Raw genomic sequence first — 10,326 nt, forward strand, 5'->3', positions numbered from 1 at the left:
CTTATTAGTCACTTTGCTTATGATGCTTACTTGTGCAGACATTAGTGAATACTAAAGGTTAAAGGTACACACTTTTAGTCATGAAATAAATAAGTCATATGGGTGAAAAGTACAGCATAGGGAATATAGTCAATAATAGTGTAATAATGTTGTATAGTGACAGACAGTGACTACACTAGTGGTGAGCATAGCATAACGTATAGACATGGTAAATCACTGTACTGTATGCCAGAGAGTAATGTAACATTGAGTGACAGAAGGCCATTCCTAGAGTGATGCTTGCCAGGAAACTCTTTCCCACCCTACCCAGCACATGCATTCTGAGTTTGTTGCCCAAGTTACACAAAGGCAGTTAGTTCCTGGTCCTTGCAGGGAAGGAATGCAAGCTTGGAACTGAATCATCTTTGTCCTTGGTATCACATTCATCATCAAAACACTAGTATCAACTTTGTCATCATCAGGCACCTATTTTTCATGATAGATGTTTCTAGAGGTACTTTGTGAGAAGGTACTTTGTGAGAGGTATTTTGTTTATTTGTACATAAACAAATGTATCTTATGAAAATACATGGAAAGAGTTGGCTATCAAGAGGAACTTTCCATAATTGGGAACATTCAACACTAAATTTTCTCATCTTAGGTGTCTGTGGTCTGAGATAGAAGAAAGGGTTATGTTTTTGTGTTGTTTTTTAGTTTGTTTTTCTAATTATGGGAAGAACTCTTTCCGTATCCTAATTTTCTTGTATGTTAAGAAAACTCATGCGTTTCCTTAATGGTTACCATGGTGCATGTGTGCCCATGTCTCTGTGTGTGTGAGTGAGTGTGTGTGTGTGTGTGTGTGTCCATGTATGTGAACAAGAGAAAGAGAGAGACGTATTGGAGGAGAAAGAGGGAGGGAGAGAGAGAGAGAGAGAGATCGGAGGAAAGGAGAGGAGGGAGGGAGACTTTCTGAGAAGGGTTATAACTTAGTGGAAACATAGACAGGGCTACCAGACTTCTCATTGTTGTCTCCATGGGGGGACTCCATGGGACAGAGCAGAGTCATGACACAACTCTCAACAAGAATCAAGATGTGCCCATACATAAGACCATTTTATATCTCCACCTCCCTAGGCTGACCCAAGTACAAGTACAAATATGCTAACCTCCAAGATCCAATCTGGAGGATTCTTAGAGAAGCAGCTCTGTAAAAGATTTTTGGTGCCTTGATTGAAGGCTTTATTCCCACACACAGATTCATGGACTTGACCCAATGAAAAGAGCAATGTTTACTCCAGGGGAGTGGATTGAGCCCTGGGAAGTGGTATCTTGGTAAATGTTTAAGTAGTGGGATTTCTGGGAAAAAAAAGGAATGTGAATTGGTGCCAATTTCAAAGATGCAAATATTTCCACCATGGCAGATTTCAAGCTACCAAACTGAGAGCACTGAATGCAGAGTTGGGAAGGGATGCACACATTGGCTGTCCAGCCCACTACTGGACTGGGACACTAGACCAAACATTACTGAACCTGTTGGGAAGAAAAGCCTCATGGCACCTGGTAAACCTTGCATAGAAGCTACTGGATCCCAATGTGGAGGTGGATCTAGGCCAAAGGGATATTTCTTAAAGATAGACAAGGGTGAGTTTAAGACAGAGGTTGGAAAGACAGGCATTCATAACCTCCTTAGAAAAGGAATTTTAAAGACCACGGTGCTAGCATCCTCTATCTAGCAGCAATTTGGTCTCCACAAACCTGAACCAGAGCCAAGGGGAAGAGTATGATTTACAGAATGCCACATATATATTTGTTCCCCCAAAGCCCTGCCTGAGGCTGCCTGAGGTTGGGAGTTCCCACTTCTAGCTCAGTGTGGAAAGAACCAATGGGCTACGGAATGTCAGGAAGAACCTGCACATGCTTTGCTTGTGCAAGAGCCACGTCCTGCTCCTTCCAGAAGCATGGCTCACCTGAAGCCCAGCCCTGGAGCCCATATAAAAGGTGTCCCTGCTGCTGGCACCTCATCTCCTCAGCTTCCTCAGGGACATGATTGCGGTTGTCTGAGACCAGGGTGAGTGTTTCTATGAGACCCAGGGGGGCACTGGGCAGTGTGGAGATGGAGGTGGAATGCCATTCTGGGAGAGGGGCAGACTGGAGTGTGGAGTGGAACAGAACAGTGGGCATGGACAGAAAATCAGGACTGATGCTCTGGACCAAGCAGGAACCACTTAGGAGGGCTAGTGGTCAGAGGGGGAGGTGATATATGTAGTCAGAGACAGAGATGATATATGACCAAGAACTATACAGTCTTGCAGTGAGTGGCCTGCTAACACTGAGCCCATTGCTTCGAAGGAAGCTTTTCCCTGACTGTGCAGATCCCCAATTTATACTGTGTGTGTGTGTGTGTGTGTGTACACATATATACATACACACAGACACAGACACATACACACACATCTATGACATATATATATCTCAATATATATGGACTCAATATGTCTTTGAAAGGACATGAGATATCCATTCTAGTATTTCATTCTAGCATTTGGATATTGCTTGATGTATGAATTCAGCTGCTGTTCTTAATCACTTAAGAATCAGGAACTGTGGGGGCGCCTGGGTGACTCAGTTGGTTAAGTGTCCAACTTTCGCTCAGGTCATGATCTCACACCTCGTTAGTTTGAACCCTGCATCAGGCTCTGTGCTGACAGCTCGGAGCCTGGATGCTGCTTCAAATTCTGTGTCTCCTTCTCTCTGCCCCTCCCCTGCTTACACACACACACACACACACACTCTCTCTCTCTCTCTCTCTCTCTCTCTCTTTTTCTCCCTCTCTAAAAAATAAATAAACATTAAAAAAATTAAAAAAACAAGAATCAAGAACTGTAGACCACTCTAAAAAAGTAAAGTAGTAGTTTCAATGAGGTTAGTAAGTCTATTCACACAGGCTGCTACACATAAGTTTACAAACACTTATATCTTCATGAATGAAGATGTTACTTGAAATACACACTAAACCTAGTTTAGGTTCAATGAGTTAACAACAGAGCTATTACCATATGCTTCAACACCTAAGTTTACATACACTTAGATCTTTTTTTTAACGTTTTTATTTAAATTCCAGTTAGCATAGTGTTATATTAATTTCAGGTGTACAATATAGTGATTCAATACTTCCATACATCACCTGATGCTCATCACAACAAGTGCACTCTTAATCCCCATCACCTATTTCACCCATCCCCCCCACCCTTCTCCCGTCTGGTAACATCAGTTTGTTTTCTATAGCTAAGAGTCTTTTTCTTGGTTTGCCTCTCTCTTTATTCCCACCCCCTTTTTTTTCCTCATTCTATTTCTTAAATTCCACATATGAATGAAATCATAGGGTATTTGTCTTTTTTAAAATTTTTTAAATGTTTATTTATTTTTTGAGACAGAGAGAGACAGAGCATGAATGGGGGAGGGTCAGAGAGAGAGGGAGACACAGAATCGGAAACAGGCTCCAGGCTCCCAGCTGTCGGCACAGAGCCTGACGCGGGGCTCGAACTCACGAACTGCGAGATCATGACCTGAGCAGAAGTCAGACGCTCAACCGACTGAGCCACCCAGGCGCCCATTTGTCTTTTTATTACTGACTTATTTCACTTAGGATTATACTCTCTGGATCCATCCATGTTGTTGGAAATGTCAAGATTTCATGCTTTTTATGGCTGAGTGATAGTCTATATATATATATATATATATATACCGCAGCCCAAGTGTCCATTGACTGATGAATGGATAAGGAAGATGTGCACATATTTTAGATATCCTTCCCCAACCCTGCGGAAGGATTTCAAAAGAGGGAGAAATTTAATGCCTCTGAAGGTTAATTCTAGGTATGTTTCTGTTTTCTCATTCAGGTTGGCTGAAATCCCACCAAGATGTCCTGTCAGCAGAACCAGCAGCAGTGCCAACCCCCTCCCAAATGCCTGCAAAAGTGTCCCACCCCTAAATGTCCCCCTAAATGTCCACCCAAGTGCCCCCAAGTCTCTTCCGGCTGTGGCTCCAGCTCTGGGGGCGGAGGCTGCTGTAGCTCTGGGGGTGGTGGCTGCTGTCTGAGCCACCACAGGCAACGCAGGTCCCACTGCCACAGACACCAGAGCTCTGAATGCTGTAGCAGTGGCAGCAGCCAACAGGCTGAAGGATCTGACTGCTGCTCTGGGGGCTGCTGCTGACCTTAACCAAAAGGAACACTGAGGAACAGCGTTGCAAGCATTAAAAGACAAAAGACCCACTGCAGCTTGGTGTTTTTGTCCCCTTTTCTCTCTTGTCTTACCCACCTGGGATTTGCTGGTGATTTGCTGCTCAGAAGCCATCAACTTTATGCTTTGGGTTTGCGCTCTTTTTGGCCTCATGTGAATATCAATTTTACTCAGGTTGTTGAAAAATATCCTAAAGATGTGCTTTGCAACTGTAAATTTACCTTCAAGTCCCAATTTTATTGGTGGTTTTTATTCCATTTTTTTCTTTTTCTTACCTAAATCCTTGTCCTCCCTGGCTAGAAAGACAGACTTACCGCTTTTACTAGACTAGAAAAAACCAACCAATTAAACTTTAATGAATTGATATTTAATGTATGTTTATCTTCAAGAAAATCTAAACTTCTACAGTATTCATGTGAAGTCAGTAAATTAGGATGGACTAGAATTCCCAGAGGAATCTAACTTAAAAAAAGATTAGGAGGGAGTAGGGCAAATGAGGAGATGTGGGTCAAAGAGTACAAACTTCTGGTTAGAAGATGATAAATTCTGGGGATCTGATGTACCACATAGTGATTATAGATAATAGTACTTACTGTACTCTACACTTGAAAGTTGACAAGAGTAGATCTTAAATGTTCTTGGCACAAAAAAAGAGATGGCAATTATGGACGTTAAATTTATACAATGTTACATATCAATTATATCTCAATAAAGCTGGAAAAACATTAGTGATGAAAAATAGCCATGCTACTCAAGTGATTTGGACAGAAGATCCTATTAAGTAAAAAATGTAATTGTTGCTTCATGCATACCTCCTAAGGACAATCTCTCTCCGTCTCTCTCTGTCTCTCTCTCTCTCCTACTTGCTCACTGTTTTTAAGAGAATTGAGATAACAGAATAGTCCCAGCTCCAGTTGGGAACTGATGGAGAAAGCTTGCTGATCATCTTTGAAAGTGCTCTCTTTATGCTGTGTTGTGAACATACAGAAGTTTGGTTAAATAAAGTATGATTAAAACCCAGACTTTTTAATTTTTCAGTTTTTTTTTAAAATTTTAGTTTTTAGAAGACTATTTATAGAGACCCAAGCATCAGGATTGGAATGAAGTTCTTTCCTTCTCTTTTCCATATGCTGCCCTAGAGATAGGAAGCTCCTTGTTTCTGAGCTCTGCTGATTTGGGCTCTCTCTCAGAAGCCTTGTATATGATAGATTAGATATTGCAGACCCATCCTAGCCTTGTAGTCATGTGGAGAGCTCAAATGAATTCACTGAGAGGAAACAATGAAGAGCTGAGGTGGACATCAATATGGCTCCCTTAAGCTTTTTGAGAAACCCTTTTTGAAATAAGCCTGATTTGTTATTGTTCTTGTATTCACCACCATTTGAGATTGCATATCTATTTCCCTCATTTTTTAAATGCCGCTTCCCTTCTCCCTGGAGAAGATTGCACTGTGTAATTTATATTATAAAAGTTTCAGGATGTCAGTGTCCAGTCATGAGAACAGAGACTACTACGGCTATTTGAAATAGAGAGGAGTTTAATGCAGAGAGCTTGTTATAAGAGTATTGGAGGGGCTAAAGAAGTAAGAAGGGCACCTGGGGTTACCCAGAGATATGGAAGCATCAAAGCCATGGCAGCAGTGCCAGACTCCTACCTGTCATCCTGTGACTTGCCAAATAGCTGTGTTTGCTCAGGAGGGCCCTGGAAACAAAAGTATTTTGTTTTCAGGGAGCCTCAAATCAGCAGGGCTATGTAACAAGGAGCTTCATGTCTCTAGAATGGAGTGTGAGGAGGAGAAGGGTAGAACTTCATTCTAATCCTGGTCTGAGAAAAGGGTAGAAGACAGTGGTAGAAATGACCAGGGACTGCGGTGATGAGATCTCAGACTTTTTGGGATGCAATTCATCTGAATTAGAAGAAAGCTCCTATTTCTTACCCTGCCTATCTGCTTTCAGGCTTTTTTTGCCCAGGATTGAATGCAATTGTGAGTATTCCATATAGTTGATATGGGATAATGGACACCAATCCTAGCAAAACTAACCCACATTCAATTAATACTTGCTCATATGTTAGACACATGATTTACTTCATGTTAACATTTGTCTGGAGTATTTATTCAAAAATATATATATAAGGTGCCTACTATGTTCCAAGAACAGTTTTAAGATCTAAGAATATAGATGTGAACAAAACATAAAATTTTCTCCCTCACTTAATTTATTCTAATAAAGAAACAGATGACAAACAAAATGAATAAGGAAAAATATGTTATTTACTCATCCAACAGGTATATTTTGCTTGAGAAAAGCACTGTGGATAGAGCAGTGAACCAAAAGGGTGAAGATACCTGATAGAGTTTACAATATAATGTGAGAAAATGGAAAACATGTACATACTTAAAATATGTCATGTGTTAAATGGTTGCAAACTCTATGGGGAAAAACAAGGCTTGGAAGAGGGATAGGGTCTGCCAGGTAGGTGATGGTTATGCTTTTAAACAGGGTCACTAGCAATGGCCTTCCCAAGGTCATAACTGGACAAAGACTGAAGGAAGTGAGCAAGTTAGCCACATGGGTGTCTGGGAGAACATTTTGGGGAAAGAAAAAAAAAGAACAAAGTTCCCTGAAGTAGGAGGTGCCTGTAACATCAGATGAACTGCAAGGAGACCATTGTATCAAGGGATTGAGTAGGGGACAGTGTGGGACATGAAGTTAGAAAGTAAGGGTGGGGGGTCATGGGTCCAGTCTGTGTATCCCTTTGACAGTGATTGTAAAGACTTAGGCTTTGACCTTGAACAGAGTGAGAAGTCATTAGAATGCATTTAGCAGAAGAGTTGCATGATCTATTAGTATCTCTGTTTTACAGATGAAGAAGCTGAGATCCAGAAAAGTTCAGTAGATTGCCTAAGATTATGTAACCAGGCTGTGAGGAGAACCGTGTACTCTCTGGCATAAGTTTGTAGGAATGAAGTTGGTCCTTTGTGTGTTGGTCTTAGGGTGCGGGTGGGGGATTGGGATAAAGGACAAAACATGCTATTTTCACTGGAAGGATGGATGGAGTGGTTGAGGTAGGGGGGTGCTCCAATAGGGAATATGATTCAGTGGATTATATTTGCAGTAATGTATTAAGGAAGCAGAGAACTTCCTTGTATCCTAAAATGCAAAGATGAGGCCATTTCTACTAAAAATTTCAAGGGATGGTCCTTAAAGTCTGAACTTAAACAGCTCTACAAAGTGGTAGATAAACCCAAGAGACTGGTTACATTTTGTGTGCTTTAAGAGAATAAAATAAGGGAAAGGCTGACAGAAGTTCAAGGAAACCAACCCCAGTGGGTCATACTAGGAGAAAGAGGGATATACGGGCACCAGTGTTCCCTGGCCTCTGTAATCAAGAGGGTTCTGGTGCTGTCTTACCATGTGTTTCTGACCCAGACATAACCCAGGCTTTGATCCAGGTGGGGCTCGGTTCTCAAATTTCAATGACCCACATGTGCACACAGTGGGAATCCTGTGTGACCCTCCTCTACATACATGAAAACAGTCTCTGCTCCATAAAGGATGTTCCTTTGAGGACTTTCACTGGATCCTCTTGTGGTAGTTTTGGTGGGGTTGGGGGATAGGGAAGGAGGCAAGGATGAGGTCAGGTGAGGGTGTTCCCTAAAAAGCCTACTCGGTGGCCATGTGTTGTAAGGGAATGTATCTTGGATGAAATTCAGAAATTGCTGTCTAAAGTCTGCTCCTACTTGGATGTGTAGCCTTGATCAAATTTCTTCCCTTCTCTGTGGGCTTCAGTCCCAATATAGGGGCCAGTTTCTATGCCTGTAATGGCCCTACCTTTGCCAGTCCTCCATTCTGTGGTTCTATGATACAATCTCCTGATAATATAGGAGGAATCTCATATTGTCACTGGAATAATGGTTCAGGGGATCTCTGGCAAAAGTCTCAGAGTTGAGCCTGGAGCGGAGAGGTACAGAGACATGGGATCTAAGGGAGGGGACCTCTGTATTGTCTTCTCAGACACAGAAGTGAGATTTCTCTTGCACAATTCTTGTGCCCTCCATATCCTATTTCTGTGGCTTCTCACTTCCTCTTACTTCTCTTCCACACAAAAAAAGAGGGGCCCAGATTTTGCCCTTGAGTTCCTACAGTCCCTGATCAAGGAAAACACCCAGGATGTGAGGAGGCCCATGGCCTGTCTTCAAGGAGCAACATGTCAAATTGGGTACTTGCCCCTCCAATTTACTGGTCAGAGTTGGGTTACCACTGAGTTGAAATCTTGATTTGGTTCATGCACTTATGGGTACAACTTCAAACATGTAATTCATGTCAGGATTCCTTGATGCTGGTGCTATAAAGGACCTTAAGATCATCTAGTATACAGTTTCTGACTATCCAGATAGTAAGTCTGGAAATGAACTAACCAGTGGACTGCAGAGAGCTTTTAAAGACCGAAGGTTTTCTTAAGGAGAGCAGCCCATTAAGCCTCAGATATTAAGACTCAGATATTGCCTTGTGTTATGGCAGGAGCCAGACTCCATGACATGTTTTAGTCCCCTCCATCTCAGAGATGCCATGATTCTGAATTTGTGATCCTGTTATTCTGTGAATTCATGATTCTCTCTATCTATTACCCTGTGAGTCTACCAGACTATTATTGCATGAATCCACAGGTCTCTGCTTCTATGGGCTTATGTCCAAAGAGATAAGTGGTGCCTTCTGAGGATAACCCTGTGACTCATCCTGGCACTTGTACCTGTCATCTGACTTCTCCACACCTTGCCTTTCCAGCCTATAAAATGCATGGGACACAACCCACACAACAGTTTTGGTGGCACATGGAAACAGTATCCTCATCAGAGATGTTCGTGCTGACTGAAGATGTCAAACCCATTACTGACAGCCTGACCCCATGGAGAGGAAGTGAGCCAGTCAGAGCTGAGAGATATCATGACGTGCACAGAGTAGCTAATAGCAGGATGGGCATTCGCTGCATGGAGGAAGGAGGTTGGTTTAGGCTGTACTGTAAAGCATCCTCATTCACTCAGTCATTCATCCATTGGTCCAGTTAGTGTTCCCAGGTACTGTGCTAGAGCCAGGTGATATACAATGAGCATGTCCACAGTTACCAATGCACAGAAATTATAGTCTAGTGGGAATAACTGCAGAGGCAGTTAGGATATGAACACATTTCCTTTGTAGAACAAGCTCTTATAATCATAGAATATCATAGCTAAGAGGGGCTTTATTAACTATAACTTCATTAACATTAACTGCCTAGAGATAGCAAGGCACAGTGGAGCCACACTGTGCATCAATGGCAGAATCAGAACTAGGGCTGAGTTATTTGTGCCTTGAACAGTTTCTGTTTTGTTGACATGCCCTAAAGTGGTTGGCCTTCTAGGGCATTTTCTTCCCTGTAGAGAGGGGCTGTCCCATCCTACATCTGATATAGAGGGCTTCTTAATGACCATGTCTGTTGGCTAAAAGGTATGGTTCCTAAAACTTCATGTATTTCAATGCTAAAAACAACATGTGGCAGAAAAAAAAGTGGAATAAACCTGGGTTCAAAATTATGGATCTACCACTTCTTGCTATGTGAGCTTGGGCAAGTTTGGCTCTTTATTTATTTAACACAGTCTTATGGAGACTAAATGTGATGAGCTACCCTCTGTGACATGTACAGCTTCAATAAAAGATAATCCTTGTCCCATTTCCATCATAAAACATCAGGCCTGGGTGTCAACTGAGGTGGGACAGAGGAGGACAGGCAATGGAGCAGCCTTAAACCACTTCCCTCCCCTCTTCCCTGATCCCCTTCAGGACAGGGACTGGTGGGCTTCACACACAAATCTATGGAGTGCTACAGGCCCACCCAATGTGGGGAAGCAGGAAACTTTCCAAGCCTGGGGCTGAATCTCCCCCTTGCTTCCTCCAAATTGTTCAGGGGCAGACTCTGCAAGATTTGGCTTGCATCAAGCGTCTGTGGACTAATGGGGGTTTGTTTTCTTTGTTTAGGAAACTGGGGAGCCTTAAGGCTTATGGGTCCTGGGTAAATTGAGATCCATTATGGAAAAATGCAGAGGCAGCTGTTCCCTTAAAGGCAGTGG

At 42.4% G+C, this 10,326-nt stretch overlaps 1 long non-coding RNA gene across 1 annotated transcript; it reads left to right on the forward strand.

Moving 5' to 3' along the window:
- Positions 1–1,935: 1,935 nt before the first annotated feature.
- Positions 1,936–5,240, forward strand: LOC122479654. Its single transcript, XR_006296392.1, has 2 exons — positions 1,936–2,047; positions 3,879–5,240. It is a non-coding gene; the product is annotated as an uncharacterized LOC122479654 (long non-coding RNA).
- The last annotated feature ends 5,086 nt before the right edge of the window (positions 5,241–10,326 follow it).

This window comes from Prionailurus bengalensis, chromosome C1 (assembly GCF_016509475.1).
Source record: "Prionailurus bengalensis isolate Pbe53 chromosome C1, Fcat_Pben_1.1_paternal_pri, whole genome shotgun sequence".
Lineage (NCBI taxonomy): Eukaryota > Metazoa > Chordata > Mammalia > Carnivora > Felidae > Prionailurus > Prionailurus bengalensis.